Below are 19,086 nucleotides of genomic sequence, written 5' to 3'. Positions count from 1 at the left end.
AGACTTTGGAATGGCACAGTTGAACAAATGATTAGAACATTAAATTCTAATGAACAGTAAAATAAATAAAAAGTTTCAGCAACATGGAAAAGAAAAGCTAGATCATGCAGCATAGTGATTTAGAAATTGAACGGCACAATGAAAAGGGGCATTGTGGACAGGAAAATAATAGCCACCAACCTCCCCCCCCAGGGGTATTTTGATTAGATGGTATTTGAAGGAGTGAGTAGTTGTATATATTGGGTCAGCAGAGACATTGTATGTATTGGGTCAGCAGAGACATTGGTCTGTAATAATATTTGTGGGGCTGTGTGTTTTGCAGAAGCCGTCTGTTGACAAGACAAGTATGTTTGTGTGCTTGTTAACTGAATCCCCTTACGCTTTTCCCCATCTATCACTATATAGTTAGGAACAAAACGTTACTGTCTTCACCAGCATTCCTGCCCCCCTTTTAACTTAGAAGATCATTACCAAAAACAAAACAAAATAATGACCATAGAAGGCCATTAGAAGCAAAGTGTTTTCCCACACTTCCTTCTCTACAACTGTCTTTTCCTCTAGGAATTTAAGATGAGGGTGAGGTCAAGTCTCCTTTTCAAAGAAAAAAGAAATATTTCCTCCATTAATGGAAATGAGGGGTGATGAGGAACAATATTTTAACATAGACTCATGCCCACCAAATGTGGATTATTTTAAGGTGACCAACTTTTTTACAACGAAAAGGAGGACACGAATAAATTGAAGAAAAAAATATCGTAAATAAAAGAAACATTGTATTTATTGCAACAATAATACAGAATACACTATAATATGATCAATGCATAATAAAAACCATTTGTAACAATAACATTTTATATTGTAATTATGCTTACATGCCTATTAATTATTTAAATGAGTACTTTTGCATTGAATGAATATTTTTTGTCAATGTATCATCTTCTAACAGTATACTGGAAATATCTGAACAAGAAATATCCTTCATATTGAATTTTACGGCAAGTGCTGCAGCTAGAGTATCAACATTTAATCTCGATTTCTCACTTGTCCAAAAATCTACACGGCTGGACTGCGCAGGGGTGGGCAGCGGAGGCAGGTGTTGTGAGCCAGGCGCTCCAGGACGGCCACGTAGGTGCGCAGGGTGAGGTGGTGGCAGCGCAGGTCAGCACTGCATAGACCACCAGCTGGCGCGGCCCATGGAAGGTCAACTGCCCGCCGCGCCCCCACCCACAGCCGCCCTGCCAGCACTGCTGCCTTGCTGTGGAGAGCCGGCCCCGCGGCTCGCAAAGCACCAGCTGCACTGGCTCCGGCCCTGCAGCCGCCCCCCCAGCCACCCCCCAGCACCACCGCCCACCCTGTGCATCCCCGTAGAGCTGGCCCCGTGGCTCACAAAGCACCAGCTGCGCCGGCTCCGGCCCTGCAGCCACCCCCCCAGCTGCCCCCCAGCACCACTGCCTACCCTGTGCATCCCCGTGTAGAACCGAACAGGGAAGATCAAGAGAAACTTACTGCTCCAGTCTCCTCCAGCTATCTTTGGAACTAAGTACGAGATGGTGTAGTTGGGTAGCAGTGAGGGGTGCAAAGTTCCTGCAACTTGCACGTGCAAAGTTTGCCGCCCGGGTGTTTTGGCGTGCTCAGCAGCAATTCCTATTGTCTTTCGAAAGCCAGTAGGGGGAGTAGCACAGCTCATACAAAAGTTGAAAAAAACCATCAAAAAAAGGTCCCGGAACGCCTTCTGAGCGTTCTATGAGGGAAAAAAAAGCCCTGCAGATTAGTCTTCATATATAGAAAAAGAGGACATTTAGGAGGACACTTTTCGAGGGAGGACAGAACTCCCAAAAGGAGGACTGTCCTCCCAAAAGGAGGACGGTTGATCACCTTAATTATTTTTCTTAACATGCCATTTTTTAACTGCATTTTTCTCAATTCCAAATTGTATTGAATTGTCTTTGTGAATGTTTAAAGGCAACAACCTTCGCCACTGTGTTTGCATTTCAGCTGTTTTAATGCATGCTTATTTTGGTTTTGACTAAAACACCCTACTAATTTCAATGGAAGTCTTCTAACTATGGGTGATTTTAATGCAGGATGGCTTCACTGCATTTATAGAGTCTGAGATTAGGAATGTTTATATCATCAACTACGCCTGTCCTCCTCATCTTTCCATTTTTCAAGGGCGTTGTAAAATATCCATCCTCTTAATGGTATGATGGGAGGACAAGCTGCAGAGCTGAGGGTTTCTAGATAAGTCCTTTATTACAGAATTGTAGTCTTTCATTCATTAAAAGAGAAGGAGCCCCCCCTCCCAAAATCAAACACATAACATCCCTAGGTCATTTTCACATTTTTTTGTCATTTCTTCTACTTTCACTCCTGTTTAGGAGAAAAAAAAAACCCAAACAGCTGCATAATGTCTTTTAAATGATACTACTAGGAACTATCTGTCTGGATGAAAGCACTTCAGGATGGTGTGATGCAATCACAAAGAAACTGTGTGATGTATCAGGAAATTCTTGGTTTGAATTCTGCCTCAGTCAGTAACTCATTGGGTAGCTTTAAGCACACTCTTTGCATTTAACTTCAGGACCATAACCTACTGCATGGAGATAATGAGAACTGTATAGAATTATTGTAAAAGATTACAAGATATTGTGTGCCACATGCTTTTCAAAGATCAGTATAACAAAACGTAGAACCCCTTAGGGACAAAATGCCTTCAATTCAAAAATGCTATAGTAGTGCTAAGTTTTATTGCTGCTAGTATTCTTCTAAAGAATGCTGCTTAATTATGTTGAGGTGGTTATGAATACCATAGCATTGTTACATTCACATTGGGCAAATGTTTGTTTTGGAGTTAAGCTGGATGGATAAAACTCGGCATAGTTTGTGATGAGATCTTCACTTCTATCTTAAGTGCTTGCACTTCAGATTTGGGCACTGAGCATTTTTCATTCTAAAGATTGTAGCATCGGGAGTTACATTGAATTGTTGGGCATTTCTTCATTTAATTAATGGAGTCTCTTGCAGTTCATGAGTAAGAGTGTGCTGTGACATGATGACCTAGCCACTGTAAAGTGTCTTAGGAAACTATTGTTTCCTTAACTGGTGTGATGTTGAGCTCCTTATAGTAGTGGGAGTGAGACACCCACCTCATGAAAGGACAAGAAGTTAACTAAATAGTTTATTACCAGTACATTTGCAATGTCAGGGAGATGCATTTGTGGGATTTTCTATCCAAATAACATAACCAGACTAGTATAATGCAAATCTTGGGGGTTGTGTTTCTACATTGGGAAAGGAACATATATTATGTTGAAAAATATCCCATAACAGCATGAAAAGAATAGGACTGAGGAAACTGCATTCTGCTTGGCTCAGGATAATACTTGAAGCCAATCCTTTTGGTCTCTCCAGATGAGTTGCACTGTTGTATGGTTTGCAACAGAATATAAGCAATGACCAGGCTGAGCCCAAGGGAAGGGTCAAGCACGTCATCAGTTTGGAGTCTCTTTGCATCAAGAGCTCTAAGTCCAGCTCACCTTGACTTCCGTTGACTCTTTTCTACCGCCAGTTTTGTTTTGATTATTAGTAGTTCAGATTCTTGTAGAGCAGTGTTTCTCAACCTTGACAACTTTAAGGCATGTGGACTTCAACTCCCAGAATTCCACAGCCAGCAACGCTGGCTGTGGAATTCTGGGAGTTGAAGTCCACATGCCTTAAAGTTGTCAAGGTTGAGAAACACTGTTGTAGAGAGTATTAGCATGCAATATACCTGGATTCATTTGACCCGTCTTGACTTCTGATTTCCTGAACTTAACATGGACATTAATTTTGCCTTTTATGTTTACCTTGTTGAGTAAGTCACTTTTTTTTTTTTTTTTTTTTTTTTACACAAGAGTGATTTCAAAACTAGCTTCTTTATCCAACTCTACCTGGAGCTAAATTTCCTGCCATAAGCATTATTTGCATTGAAGGCAGAAAGTCCAGAATCCAAAATTTGGCATCTCCAGTTAAAAGATCTAGGTTCACATATGTATATATAAAAAAAGAGCTTGGAAAGGCCCGCTGGTCAAATGGTATCCTATTGATCTATCTTTAAAAAAGCTTCATAGGCCTAGAAAGATAAAACTAGAGAGATACGTTCAGTCACAGTGTCCCAGGTCCAAACTAGAACTGGTCCAAACTAGACAAATGGAAGGCATTGTTCTTTCACAGGCTCAGGTTCTTAACTTAAGCAGCTCTCCTCTGCCATTAAGCTGAGGAGAGCCAAAACAGCCGCTTTTGCTTGTTGCAACCCATTTCAGGGAATGTCTTGCTATTGCTTTGATGCCAAGCAATGACTTTTAAAAGGTCTGTGCTTTTAGCTCCTAGCTTCCTGTTTAATAATATAGCTCTGGCTGATTTTGTTTTTGTACCCGCTGTTTCTATGCTTTTGTTTTAATTTTAGTTTGTAAAGTTTTAATTTTAAATAGCTTATGAAATTTTAGTTTTAGACAAGAGATTTTCATTAGTTAAAATTTATTTAGCAGTATTCACTTCTGTAGGTTCACGGGTAAATATAGGTACAAACAGGCATATGTTAGTCGTGGTTTTAAACAAACATGCTTTATATTAATAATCTCAAATTTGTTTCAAAGAAATGTGCCACTCATTATCAATAAATTTCATTGTTTCTATGTAAAAAAAATCATACTTGGATAAGCCTTCTTTTATGGATTTATTCATTTCTTCTCTTTTTTAAATATAATTTATAATTCTATCTGATTATATTTGTATATTGATGGAACATCATTTATCCCCAGCACACACATACACACACACACACACAAACACAAGGAACATTCTTGAAATCTGTTTCAGAAGGTTGGGAGAAGTTGGCCAGCAGATTTGAAGGCCCAGAGGTTACACCAGAAGGAATGCACAGACAGATCCCATTGCAGAGTGAAGTTCTCTTCATGTCACCCTGGCTGTAGTTCATGATGCCTTGATTTGTTATTTTAGTAAAATCCTGTGGCTTGTCTATTCTTTAAGCTCTGTTTGCAATCTTTAGTTTGTACGCCAGGAATAATATAAACAACTAACTGTTTCTGTTCTTCAAAGTAGCTATTTTTATATAAATAAGAAAACTCAGAGGAACTTGGAATTCTGTATCCCAGAAAGTTGCTTTTTCTTTGTCAGTCTCTTCAAACATATTGGAAATCTCCACACTGTATCTGATGCTAATAACTGTTATTCATTTTCTCTGTTGTAATAAGATCATCATCACTAAATATAATTTGAAAGAAAACAGTGGTGGCGAATCTATGGCACGTGTGCCAGAGGTGGCACTCAGAGCTCTCTCTGTGGGCACACACGCCATCACCCCAGTCCCGCCTTCCCCCATGGCCCCCTCCTCACTAGCAGCCCCACCGGAGGAGAGTCACCCTCAGGCACAGCCCGCACAGAGCAGTGCAGCCAAGCACATGGCAGCCGGGCAGCAAGGATAAGACTCCACCCTCGTGCCCTGTCACGTGGAGATGATGCTGCAGTGTGTGGGTGGAGGGTGGGGCCGCCATAGCGCTTCAGGGCCACTGGGTGATCTGTAGCAGGCCGTGGAGGCGGTGGGTGGCCCTGCGAGGTGGGGGTTGCGGAGGTGGAGCGGACAGGGGAGGGGGATGGGGTGGGAGTGGGCCAGGGAACGGGACAGTTTTTGGGCACTTGGTCTCTAAAAGGTTCGCCATCACTGTGATAGAAAGATTCATTGATATATTATTAAGAAAGACTCATATTGTTCCACTGGACTTTCTTGGGTATTTTTTTTTTCTCCTTGAAAACATTTTGCTTCTCATCCAAGAATTGAAGAAGCTTCTTGGAATGAGAAGCAAAATGTTTTCAAGGAAAAAACACAAGAAGTAAGTCCAGTTGCCTTTTGAAAAGTACCTTTGGAACAACCATGATTGAGAATCTCCATAGACAAGGACACACCTCATTTAATTCTTTTTCCTCATTTCTTGTCATATATAACACTAGCAATAGCACTTAGACTTACATAATGCTTCATAGTGCTTTACAACTCTCTCTGAGCAGTTTATAGAGTCCTCCAAAATCTGGGCCCTCATTTTACCAACCTTGGAAGGATGGAAGGCTGAGTCAACCTTGAGCTGGTCAGGATCAAACTCTACATTGTCCCGGAATACGTATATTTACCTTCATTTGTGAATGCCGTTGTTATTTAATTTTAGTTTTCTTGTTTTTTTTTAAAAAAAAAATTATGAGGATGTATAGTTTACCATCTCTCTATGCAAATTTGCAACTGGGGGTTAAAGTTCCTTCAGACTATTTTTGTTCGGAATATGTTAACTGAGAAAGGCTGAATTCATTATTTATTTATTCCAAGTGTTACATGTCCATAACATGAAAAGAAAATCTTTGTTGTATACTTATTTCAGTGTTCTGTTTTTTTTTCTTATTTTGCTTTTTCTTAGATGTTCCTAAAATTATTCCTACCTTAATAGTTTATACCACAAGATTTTGCTAATCTGTCTAAATATTCAAATATATACCTTCATGTGGATTTGCTCTATCATAAATGTGTAATTCATTGTTTTTCAACCATGGGCAGGACTTTAGTTGCATTATCTCTTAACCCTTAAAGTGTATCATTTTAGTTTTTATCTCGTCTCTAGAGGAGAAACTGTTTCAAATATTATATGGGATCAAAAGTGTTCTTTTGAATTCTTCAGATAATGATTAGGCAATAAGATCTTCTCCAGATCTTTTGAGGGAATGTAGTTTTCTGGAGAATCCTAAATTTCTTCTTCAGATGAACCTTTTTTTAGGTTGGGCTGGATCCTGACACACGTGTAGAATGTGTGCTACTTAGTACTTCAAGTTTTTAGCATTCCTGATCAAGATCTCAGAAATCTTTAAACAATTCCTCTTTTGGTATTATGCTTATTTTGTCACTTCTGAATCCAGTCATTCTACATCAATCCGTAATATTTTTCAGCATATTTCTCACACTGCTGACTTTTTACTTATTTATGTATTCATTCATTATTTATTTATATTTTAAAATATTATTTTATTTTATTACAAATCATCTCTTGCTCATTTGTAGTTTTGTAATATACATAATTTCACTTTTTATACATAATTTTATTTTTCCTCTAATATATAGTTATTTTGCTTACATGGCTCTGTTTTTGATATTTCTCGTCTAATATTTTTTTTGATTTTGCCTCTCTGGCCTTCTCTCTCTCTATTTTTCATAATTTTGAAATTAATATTTTCCACTAGTAATTGTACATCTCCTGTTCACTTATGTTATATCTTGTTAGATAGTATTTGAAAATTATAATTAATTTTCCCTCAGTAGTAATTATTTTCACAAGTACACTAGGCCATGCTTTATGACTCCAGAAAAGTTGTCTAGAATATATAAAGATATTTCAAATTTATGTTGGAAATATGGACAACATAAAGGATCATTTTATCATACTTGGTGGACTTTAAAAAAAATCAAGGAACTTTCAAGGAGAAAACTACACTCTCACCAACACTAGCAGAGCAAGCTACTGTATATCAGTCAGAGTGAACAAAGACAGAAATTTCTGGGTTCAAATACATACAGTATAAGGATACAAAGAATTTTAAAGATCAATATTTGATTGAAACCAGACCTTATTCTTGCTGGGATCAATGACGGTCAACTAGAAAATAGCCATAGAATGTTAATTTTATACATTTTTACTGCTGAAAGACTATGATATGCTCAAAAATGGAAAGAATATGAAATAGCCACAACAGAGGAATGGCTGGTGAAGATGATAGAACTAGCAGACATGGCAGAATTAGTTCAACAACTATACTTACTGTTGACTGGAAACCCTTCATGAACTTTTGAGAGAAAAAAAAGAAGAATGAGCTTGTGATTTATGAGTTTGAAGATTAGAAAGGGTAACTTATGGGATGAAGGAAATTATGATGTAATCTTAGTGGAAGAGAGGGTAAAATGTAAATGCATTTATAACTGCTGTCAAAAAGATTTGAAGCTTCTTCTTATATTTTCTTTTTCTATTTCTTTCTTACTTAGTCACTATTTTTCCTTATTTCCTTGTTTCTTTTCTAATAATCATATCATTTTTCTCTTCTTCAGAATTTCTTCAATAAAAATTATATTAAAAGAAATGTAATCATACTAGGCCAATGTGTCACGAACAAACTTCCAATCACGTAGATGGATTTCTCATCCTTTCCTCTCTACTGCAACTCTGCAGATATGTGGATGGGAAAGGATGCAGAAAATTAAGAGGTGGCAGCTATTCTGTCAATGGATGGATAAAGCCCAAACACAGCTGCTACATCTCCAGTTTTTAATTTGCTTAATTTAATTTTTAATATCATTAATCTTTTATAAATCAGTTATACTAGTCAGCAATATGCTATCTGGGCAGTTGTTATATGAATAAGTTGCATATTAATTAAATAACAATTTATACCTCCAATCAAAAAATCAACAACTTGTTCAAATCTGAAATACAATCAGCAATTTGCAAACATCAGACATGTCATAATCTCAGACACATTCATATTTTCACTTTGGGACATTATAGCATTTGGGATTTTAAATATAAAGATAACATTTTAATAAAGTTACATGTACAATTTTCTCTTTCTAAATTAAAAAAATTATAGAAAACTCAAAACTACAATAAATATTCTGTTCATATTTAAACTTAGGAAAATACTAAAGAAATTACCTATCTGATATTAATAAAATGATCAACAAAGGAATTGATTATTTGGAAAAATATCTATTGGCTGATCAGTTATGAGACAATGCATTTCAAATAATATAAACAAAAACACTACATTCAGCAGATTGATTCAGTGAAAAGAAGTTAATTGCAAAAGGTAAATATTAACTCATGAATGTTTAAAACCTACGGTACTTGTAATTCTGTTTAATTCCAAAATCCATGAGGAATTTAAAAAACAAAATCTTTGCCACAACTCCATGATTTGCATTACCACCTCTTTATTTACAAAAACCAGGTATTAAGGCCATGTTTCCATTTATATAATACAGGTAGTCCTCGAATTACAACAGTTCATTTAGTGACCATTGGAAGTCATAACGGCACTGAAAAAAGTTTTTCACACTTACAACCATTGCAGCATCCCCAAGATCACATAATCAACATTCAGACACTTGGCAACTGGCTCATATTTATGATGGTTGCAGTGTCAGTTGATTCCCTTTTGCGACCTTCTGACAAGCAAAGTCAATGGGGAAGCCAGATTTCACTTAACAACCGTGTTACTGACTTTACAACTGCAGGGATTCCCTTTCCAACTGCTTGGAAGAAAGATCGTAAAATGGAACAAAGCTCACTTAACAACTATCTTGCTTAGCAACAGAAATTTTGGGTTCAGTTGTGGTTGTAAGTTGAGAACTAGATAAGATAATCTTTATTGTCATTTTTTTACTGTGGGCACAATGGCACACATCAAAAATGAAATTTAGTTGTCCGCTCTCAAAGTGAAACACATACATGACACACACCTAAACATACTATGAACAACATATGTATAGACCCACACCCCTACATATACGTAGCAAATAAATATTAAATACTGTCCATCTTGAATATATAACGGAAGGAGGAAGCTTGAGAGTTCACAAGGTTAATGCTGTATGGAATGAAACTATGGCTGAATCTGGATGTTCTGCTACGGACACCACGAAGCCTCCTCCCAGAAGGTAACAAGGAAAACAAGTCATGAAGAGGATGTGTAGTGTCCCAGATAATCTTACGGACGCTGCTCAAGCAACGCTTCTGTGCTATGTCCTGGATGGGAGGGAGGGAACTGCCAATGATCTTTTTGGCCATTCTCACCACTCTCTGCACCACGTTCCTGTCTGAAGCAATGATGCTTCCAAACCAGACTGGCCTGTATTTGTAAAAATAGTATTGTTTTCTGATTTGACTGATTTGGTGGAGATTTTTTTCTAGTCCTGAGAATGCAACTACTTAGCATTGGTCTGAATCGTCAACAATACACTCTCCTGCCATAGGTTTGTATTGTGCTATTCCATATTATTGCACTCTGGGATGTCATTGTTCTACTTCTGAAACAGCTGAAAGTAAAATTCTCTACTGATTGAAGTGATTTTCAAGCCAGATTAAGGGTCTGTTCTATAAAGTGATTGTATAGAGGTCTCAGAGAGTGGGCTGAGATCCCAAACTGTTCATACATCAAACTGTAGTGATTATTTCCATATGATTTGTCTAGGGATGCTAGTGTTCTTCCCATACCTAGTTATTAGGAGAAAATAAAATGTTCTCCTAGCCAAGAGGATTGTAAAATCTATTCTTGATAAAGATCTTTAAGGAATGGGTGGGGTTTAATTAATATGGCCCATAGTAGGAATGAGAGAGAAGGGTTGGGACTGCTTGTCCTTTGAAATCCCTTCTGGGCTGAAACAGATATTTAAATTAAACTGTGAATGGATTTCTCTGTATTTTTTTCCTCAGACTTGCATGAGGCAAAATTGATGTTCTTTTCAAAAGACAGGAAAAGATTGCCAAGGGATGCCTCTGCATTTCACTCTGAGTAATTGTTTCTCTAGTCTTAACTATATTACAACTCCATTGGCTGTTTTGCAACTTATAGGCTAAGTAGAGCAAATATTCACTTGATATTAATAAAAACACTTTACAGTAATTTGAAGATTACTTGGGGCCCCAATAGGGGAGCATCACACTGGAGTTGGTTGATGAATTAAGAGGCAATCTCACTCCCCCCCTCTAATCATCCTGCTCCCTCCCTCCCCATATTTTAACACTAATTCTAGTTTTGATTGTAATTTCCATTTTTATTGTTTTAGAAATAGTTATATTTTATGATTTTAATGCTTTTAATGATGTAAGACGCCCAGAGTCATTTTAAAAATGAGATGGGTGGCAAATAAATTGAATGAATGAATGAATGAATGATAAAAAATAAGCAAGCAAGCAAGCAATAGTCTTCTGACTGGGCCCTTCCAGCTATATGGGATTAGAACATTTATTGTCCCTCAGCCAACAGGTTTTAATATATGTGGATAACATCAGAGGAGGCAAACTAATTTAACTAACACTGGCACTATAATGTGGCATTAAACTTAGTCAACAGTGTCTATCAAAAATGCTTAGTTGTGTTCATTTGCTAATAATTATGTATAATGTAAATAAGGGCACACTGCAGCTGAGTGCACATTATTGCAAAGAAAATATATGTTATTATTTAGTCTACAAGCAAGATTATTTGAAGCTGGCTGGACTTTTACTGGCTCATGTAGAATAGCTTGGATTGCCATTGAAGGAAGTGGAAACGTGAACCATCTGTTTCCAAAACAAAGCTATTATGCCCTGTAAGAGTCCTGATGGAAATCCATCTGAGAAAGCCAATTGGAGAAAGGATAGGATATATCATTAAATATTCTTTAAAGAATCATAAGTAAGGGAGGTTGGGATGGGCAAGTCATTCATCAGAAAATATCAAATAGCAAATGCACCATTATTAACATAATTAGTTTAAATGATACAATAATAGTGATGCCAATTAGTGATATACTGTAACGAACTCTAGCTTTATAGCAATTAAAGACCCAAATTGCTTTTTTAAAGCTATAAATTGATGGATGAAGAAAGGTAAGAATCTGAATAAATTAGAGCCTCAGATGGAAATAAAAATGATACTTGGCTCAGAGGAGGAGAAAACTGATTAAACAGAGTTGACAAAAAACGATGTAGAAGATTGCTTAAAGCCTTAAACAATAGACAGTTTATTGATCTTTAATGTGGAAGGAATTGCCACCTCATTCTACAGTGTAGAGTTCTTAGTGATCTCAGAATGTTACCGCAGTAATTATGTTACCAGAGTTGGGTAATTAACCAAGTTTAGAGAGCACGAAGAACTCTATATTTCCACCTGGAGTTACAGATATTCTCTCTATTGGAATCATTCCACAATGCAACCACAGGGAACATGAACACTGATAGCCTAACAAATGCATACCAGCATTTTTAATTTCAGGAACTACTTCATGCTGCTGTGGTCAATACCACATTCCTCAACATGCCCCAGCCTTGCCAATGGCAGTAAGCCATAGCGTTGCTGCTCTTCCTTGCCTGAGATTCCTCCTTATGCATACTCTCTCTGTCAATTCAAGGAACTGTTGTCTCCAAATGGCCAGACAAGAGACTAAATTTTGCAATCATGTACATATTAATAATGTATATTTTAAAAAGTTTAAAAGTTATAGCTAGACTTTCATGGGAGAGTTACAAGACTGGGCTAGATCCGCCTAATTCAGCAGAACTGATGAGAAGAATGTTTGAGGTGCTTTTTCACCAGTGTTGTGGGCTGCTATCCCAACTGTTTAGTATGAGATTTATATAGGACTGGAACTTCAGTGGTGATCCCTAAAAATGAAAAGAAAAAGAACTGCTTTTGAGGAGAGATCTTCAGCACAATTTCCAATAAACATTGAGCAAAAGGTATATTGTACATAATCTTAACTGGAAAATGAATGAACAGCCATATTAAGCCTCTGCGTACCCTCAGGAAATTGAAACAATGCATGTGCAGACCCCAATGATGTGTATATGCAGTCATTGTTACCAGAAACAATGCAATTTCTCTTTCTTTCTTTCTTTCTTGCACTTAAATATGCACAATGTCCAGTTATAACTTTAAAATAGCAAATGGTTTGGGTTGATAGGGGACATCTCACTATTGAACCCATGAAATAAAATCACTAGTACGTGCATTAAAGCCAATATAAAGGTATATCAGACAACAATAGCATACTCACTTGGTTTAAGGTACCAATATTATTGTTTAAATTTAATCTTAGCTAGAATTGGCTATGGTTATCAATTCACGATGACCTAAGGTGATTCTGATTTAAATTCAAAGGCGATTAAAATCAGACTCCTGTGGTTCTGTCAAGGCCTGTTGGGACTTGAGCTGATTCTCTGTGTGGTAAACCACTGAGCTGCTGGTTTCAGCAACTATCTAAACAGCGAAATTCCTTCAGGCCTTGGACTGAGTCTGCCCACTCAGCAAGTTATAGGTTCCTTTTGGATGCGAAGAATTGAGGTTGCTGTCCACACTAACTCTTTGTCAAAAACTGCAAGGTACTTCAAAGCTTAGTGCTGCTCCTAATTATCCTATATCATTACCCGAATTTGCTCTTTTTCTTTTTGATTTGTCCTTTGGTCCTGTAGTGCAAACTCTTGATTCCCAAAACCTCAAGCCCCAATTTATTTATTCCAATATCTACCTCAGCTGCCCCAAACCAGGCTTTTGGGGTTAACAGAATCAACAAAAGGAAAACCAATTAATTAAGTGGAAGACAAGGGGGTAAATAATATCACTTTGAGTACAACCATCTCTTACAAGCTGTTGGATGCGTACTGTTCTCCTGATGGAAAGGTATATGTATTCCTTCTTATACCAAAAGTCCCAAAGGTACATTTCTTCTCACCCCCCCCACTTTCTCCCTTATTTTCTGTCTTTGAACTAAGTCATTAGACTAGAGCAGCGGTTCTCAACCTGTGGGTCGCGACCCCATTTGGGGTCAAACGACCATTTCACGGGGGTCGCCAAACAACACAGTCTGACATTTTTTTCCCCTTTTCCTTAGCTGTGCTACTCCCTTTTATTCTATTGGCTTTTGAAAGCCAATAGAATAGACTCTCTTGAATAGAGTCTAAGTCTATTGGCTTTCAAAAGCCAATAGGAATTGTCCAGGCTGTCTCTGCCCTGCTGAGCCCGCCAAAAGCCCCAGTCTGCAAACGGTGCTGCAAGTTGTCTGCAGTGAAGGCGAGCTGTCTGGAAGCTTCCACCCCTCCCTGCTGAGCAACTACTAAAAGTGTAAGTAAAAGAGGACCGGGGTGGGAGGTGGGAGGCCGGCGGGTGCAGGGAGGGTTGCTGGCGCGCGTGGGACCCAGCGGGTGCCTTACCTCCTTTAGGCTGGGCCAGCTGGTGGCCCAGCCAGTGTTCGTCCTGAGCCGTCGCTGCCCTTTGCCAGCTACGCCTCGGCTGGCGCAGGGGGTGGTACCATGCATGTGTGGCACTCCCGGGCAGGGAAAGTCCTCACGACCGGTTGGGTAGTCCTCAACTTATGACCGATTGGGTAGTCCTCGACTTACAACCGGTTGGGTAGTCCTCAACTTACGACCAGTTGGGGTCACGGCATTAAAAAGGTTGAGAACTACTGGACTAGACAGATACAAAAACCTTAGACAGATACAAATCAATTGAGAGCTGAAAAAAATCCAGATCACCTCTAGATGGCAGCAAAGAACTTTCTGTTTCCCTTTGCAGTCATCTTCTAGTGCAGGGGTCCCCAACCCCAGGTCCATAGACCGGTATTGGGCCATGGCATGCCAGCAACCGGTCCGCACAAAACAAGCAAAGCCCCATCTATGGGATGCAGGCAGCATACAAACCCACACACTCTCTGGTCCTCAGAAAAACCATTCTCCATGGAACCAGTCCCTGGTGCCCAAAAGGCTGGGGACCTTTGATCTAGTGGTTTTCAGATCTAGTATCCCTATGTACATTTTCCCAGCTCTAGTAAAAGTGCCAGAAGTCATTATGGCTTCATTATGCCAGAAGTCCCTGTTCCCCCATTAATATTTATCCTTATTAATTCCAAGCTATCTGGATGTCTGCAGCCTAATTTAGTTGGGAAAAAGCCATTGGTCATTTTTTATTTAATTTTTGTACCATGCCACAAACTGTAGATTCTGAGCAGCATATATGAGTCTAATAATAATAATAATAGCCTATTTAGTCACAAGTTAGTTAACAATGAGTATTGCATGCCTTAATGCTATGTTTTTACTATTTTAGTAGTGGAAATATAAATTTCCAAGCGGGGAGTATTCTGGAACATATATGTAGACCTAACTAGAGAGCAGGTATCAGTGTGTTGGAGTGTCTGGCAGTTATTGGGTTAAATGCTAGGTATGTTGATGGGTCAGGGGGAGGAGTCTAAAGGTCATTGGGAGACTTCCTAGACACAAGCCACATGGGAAGGTCTTTGTCTATAAGAAGCATGGGCCATGGAAGGTCACACAATAAACCTGAGCCATTATAAAGATGGTATGGAAGAGCATCATACTTTTTACCTAAAGATATAGTCTGAAGAAATGGACAAAGGATGTATTTTCCAGTAGGAACTGCTTCCATCCTGTGACGATATCTCTAATACCATCAAACATCCACATCTGCCTATCCCAGGTCCTGGGTAAGGACTCGATAGGTAGACAAAATGCCAAATCCAGTCTAAACATCTGGCTGACTGTGCGATGATCCATAATAATAATAATACAATATTTGATTGTGATTAATTGTCATCAGGTTTGTGTTGACTCTATCACATGGATTCCTTCCAGAATGATCTATTTTCAACTTGGCCTTTAGGTCTTTCAATAATGTGTCCCTTCCACTAGTAACTGAATTCATTCACCTTGTTGCTGGCCGTTCTCTTCCTGTTTTTTTCTCCAATTTTTCTGAATATTATTGACTTCTCAAGGGAACTGGGCCTCCACTTGATATGTCAAAAATATGGCAGTTGGATCTTGGTCATTAGTAGCTTGAGTGAACATTACAGCTTATTTGCTCTATGATCTATTTGTTTTCTTGTCTACCCTAGTATCTTCAACATTGAAATTCATGTGTATTGATGCCATTTCTATTCTGGTTCTTCCAGGTTCAGCTTTTGCATCTATAGAGTCACTATGGACTACACAATTCTAATTATTGTTAGTATAAACACATTGCAGCATTTAGAAAAGGCAAAAAGCAATAAACTAAAAACATTAGAGAAAACCACTGCTCAAGATGCATGGCACAAAAAATTGGCTCATATTGAATACATGTAGGAAAGGGTTGTTTTAATGGTCTTCCATATTCTAAGAGGGAAGCGACTATAAGAGTTTCCAGACCATGTCTGTAAACAAAAAGATCTGCTTTTTGTTCACGTCCCTTAATTTCCTTACATGGGTTCACTGGGGGGCTGCCCTGCCAACAATCTTAACCACTGCATTTTTGACCCGCCATAGCTTCTGAATTATCTCCAAAGGCTGCCTTGTGTAGAGTGCATTTCCTTATTCAACAGTGTGGTAATGAGGGCATGACTTATAGTTTATTTATTTGTTAAATTTATTTGCCGCCTGTCTTGCCAGGGAGCTGTTCTGGACAGCTTACAGCAATACAGAAATGAAAAGAAGTGTAAACATAAGAGTAGCAAAGTAATGGAACAATACAATAAACAATGAGAATGCAGTGAGATGAGATGAGCAGGTGAGCAAGCAGGGAGCCAGGGGAGAGGTGGGGTTTGCTATCAGTCTAGTAGCCTCCTCCATTGGGTCCCCTTTTTGGTCAAAGTTATCAAAATATCCTGGTCAATTGACACACTCGCTGAAGCTTATCAAAATCTCTCTGGTCATAGCCTTCCATTGCATTTTAAGCAATAGTTCTGAGTCCAGGAAGGCCCCCATATTATCAACCACTGCCTTTTGGTATGAGTGAGAACTCCTTTGGAGTTTACTTAGCTTGGGTCGATATTCCTGAATGTTTAGTGACCTTCAGCATTTCAGTACAGGCAGTCCTCAACTTTCACCACAATTGAGCCCAAAATTTCTGTTGTTAAATGAGACATTTGTTAAGTGGGTTTTGCTCCATGTAAGGACCTTTCTTGCCACAGATGTTAAGTGAATCACTGCAGCTGTTAAATTAGCAACATGGTTGTTAAATGAATCTGGCTTCCCCATCGACTTTGCTTGTCAGAAGGATCGCAAAAGGTGATCACGTGACCTTGGGACACACGGTTATAAGTATGAACCAGTTGCCAAGCATCTGAATTTTGATCACATGATCATGGGGGTGCTGCAAAGGTCGTTAACTATGAAAAACGGTCATAAGTCACATTTTAGTGCTGTTGTAACATTAAACAGCCACTAAATGAATTGTTATATGTCAAGGACTTCCTGTATTGGATGGATTTAATGTGAACTATTTTGCCCCATCCAGATTCTGACAGAGCTCAGACACTGCTTTAATTTTCCACTGTGTCCCTGGCTTGGCCTGGGATGACAATGGACAAGTGGTGCCCTGTACCATTAAATGTTCTTTCTCAAATAGCATAAGAAGACCATTCAGTTTTATAGTACCTCATACACATGGGTCTCCCAAGAATACAGTCTGAAATTACCTCAAGAGAACTCTGAACAGAACTGCTAGGCAGAAGTCTACAGCTACAATAAATGCAGAGAAGTACTTTGCTGGTCTTATCAGCATTTGTGTAGATTTGAGGATAAGCTTTTAGCCATGTTCGGTTGCGTTTATTTCAGGTATTTCATCATCAGACTAGGCACCTTTTTGTTGGCTGTGTTAAATCTTTAGGAATCAGAATCCTTGCTGATTGATTGGAAGCTACTTGGAGATCTACCAATACCTTTCTCTCAATTTGTCACTAAGGCAATTAGAGGAATTTAGCTTATCTTCTACAGCTTTTTCAATATGTCAGACAAAGTAATACACAGCTCTTAAAACTGCCAGATTTTTTTTTTAAAGAGAAAGACTGCAGTACAATCTTTTAATAGTTTCTTCTCCATTCTCTATTAGAACCACAACAGCCTCAGAAGGTATAAACTAGTAAACGAACATTCCTTTGTTTTTGTCCTCACAGATAAAAAAAAATTGGCCCACATTAATAATCTGAAACATTATATTATAATATAGACTCAGGTTCCCTCTATTCCGGAATCCTGTATCTTCTAATAACTATCTGGTCTATGGCTCAAACAGAGAATAAAAGTAATAGGTCTATTTAGTTGAGGAAACTGTCTGAATCATCTGAAAATATGCATGGAAATTTATTTGAGAAGGGGTAGATGTCAGATCAAGGGGTAGATGTCAGATCAAATCAGATGTGAAAGTTGGACCATAAGAAAGGCTGAGTGACAAAGAACTGAGGCCTTTGAACTATGGTGCTGGAGAAGACTCCTGCGAGTCCCTTGGACTGCAAGGCGTTCAAACTGGTCAGTCCTAGAAAAGATCAACCCCGACTGCTCTTTAGAAAGCCAGATCCTGAAGTTGAAACTCAAATACTTTGGCCACCTAATGAGAAGGAAGGACTCACTGGAGAAGAGCCTAATGCTAGGAAAGATTGAGGGCAATAGAAGAAGGGGACGACAGAGAATGAGGTGGCTGAATGGAGTCACTGAAGCAGTCAGTAGGCGTGAGTTTAAATGGACTCCAGAAGATGGTAGAAGACAGGAAGACCTGGAGGAACGTTGTCCATGGGGTCGCAATGGGTCAGACACGACTTCGCAATTAACAACAACAACAACAGATGTCAGATCCTTATGAAGCCTTTCAGCCTTAATAATATAATGGGGAAATTTTTATAATTGTGGGGCTACGGAGTCTTGTGAGTATATTCTTGTTATTTTAGAACAGGATTATAAAAATGTACCAGCTCCTGCTTGATTATGGTAAGGGAAGAATGCCCAGAGGGTGAAATTGAAATAGATTGATGTATTGATCCAACTTGTATTTTTATACACAAGTGCACGTGCACACAATTTCCTACTGCATGCAAATTCCTTCAGTCGTTTTACAGAAGAAAAGCAAAAAGGTTTTGTGACCAGCGCCAATACAAACATGCTGACAGACCAAAGCTCTCTCCACCCAAACTGTGGCCCCAGGACCACCTATCGAGGCGAGGCTGTCTTGCTGGGTACAAGGAAATGCCTGGCTTGCTAGTTAGAAGGAAGGCTTCGCACTCCCATAATAGAAATGTGGCTAGAAAAGAGCCAAGAATAGAGCAGGCAGGTGGCGAGTTTTCCTTCAGCCTTGCACCTCTGGTTCCAGATGTGGCACTGCTGTTCTGTTTAGCTGCATCCCTTTGGTTTCTCTTCCGAGATATAGTTTGAGGAAAATACTAGGTTATCAGACATCGTTCGCAAATTAATTTTGACACATATTTTCAAATGCTTCAGACAGAGGAATAGTGAAAGGCAAGATAACTGATTTACGAAG

General features: G+C 38.8%; 1 protein-coding gene across 4 annotated transcripts in view; it reads left to right on the top strand.

Annotated features, from left to right (window-relative positions):
• Positions 1-19,086, top strand: part of GLI1 (GLI family zinc finger 1) — a 132,270-nt gene that overhangs the window by 13,806 nt on the left and 99,378 nt on the right. The gene's annotated exons all lie outside the window — the stretch shown is intronic.

Source organism: Crotalus tigris, unplaced genomic scaffold (genome assembly GCF_016545835.1).
Source record: "Crotalus tigris isolate CLP2741 ecotype Arizona unplaced genomic scaffold, ASM1654583v1 scf7180000020655.604591, whole genome shotgun sequence".
Taxonomy (NCBI): Eukaryota; Metazoa; Chordata; class Lepidosauria; order Squamata; family Viperidae; genus Crotalus; species Crotalus tigris.
Note: the sequence above shows the minus strand (reverse complement) of the source record. Positions and strands in the feature narration are given on the sequence as shown.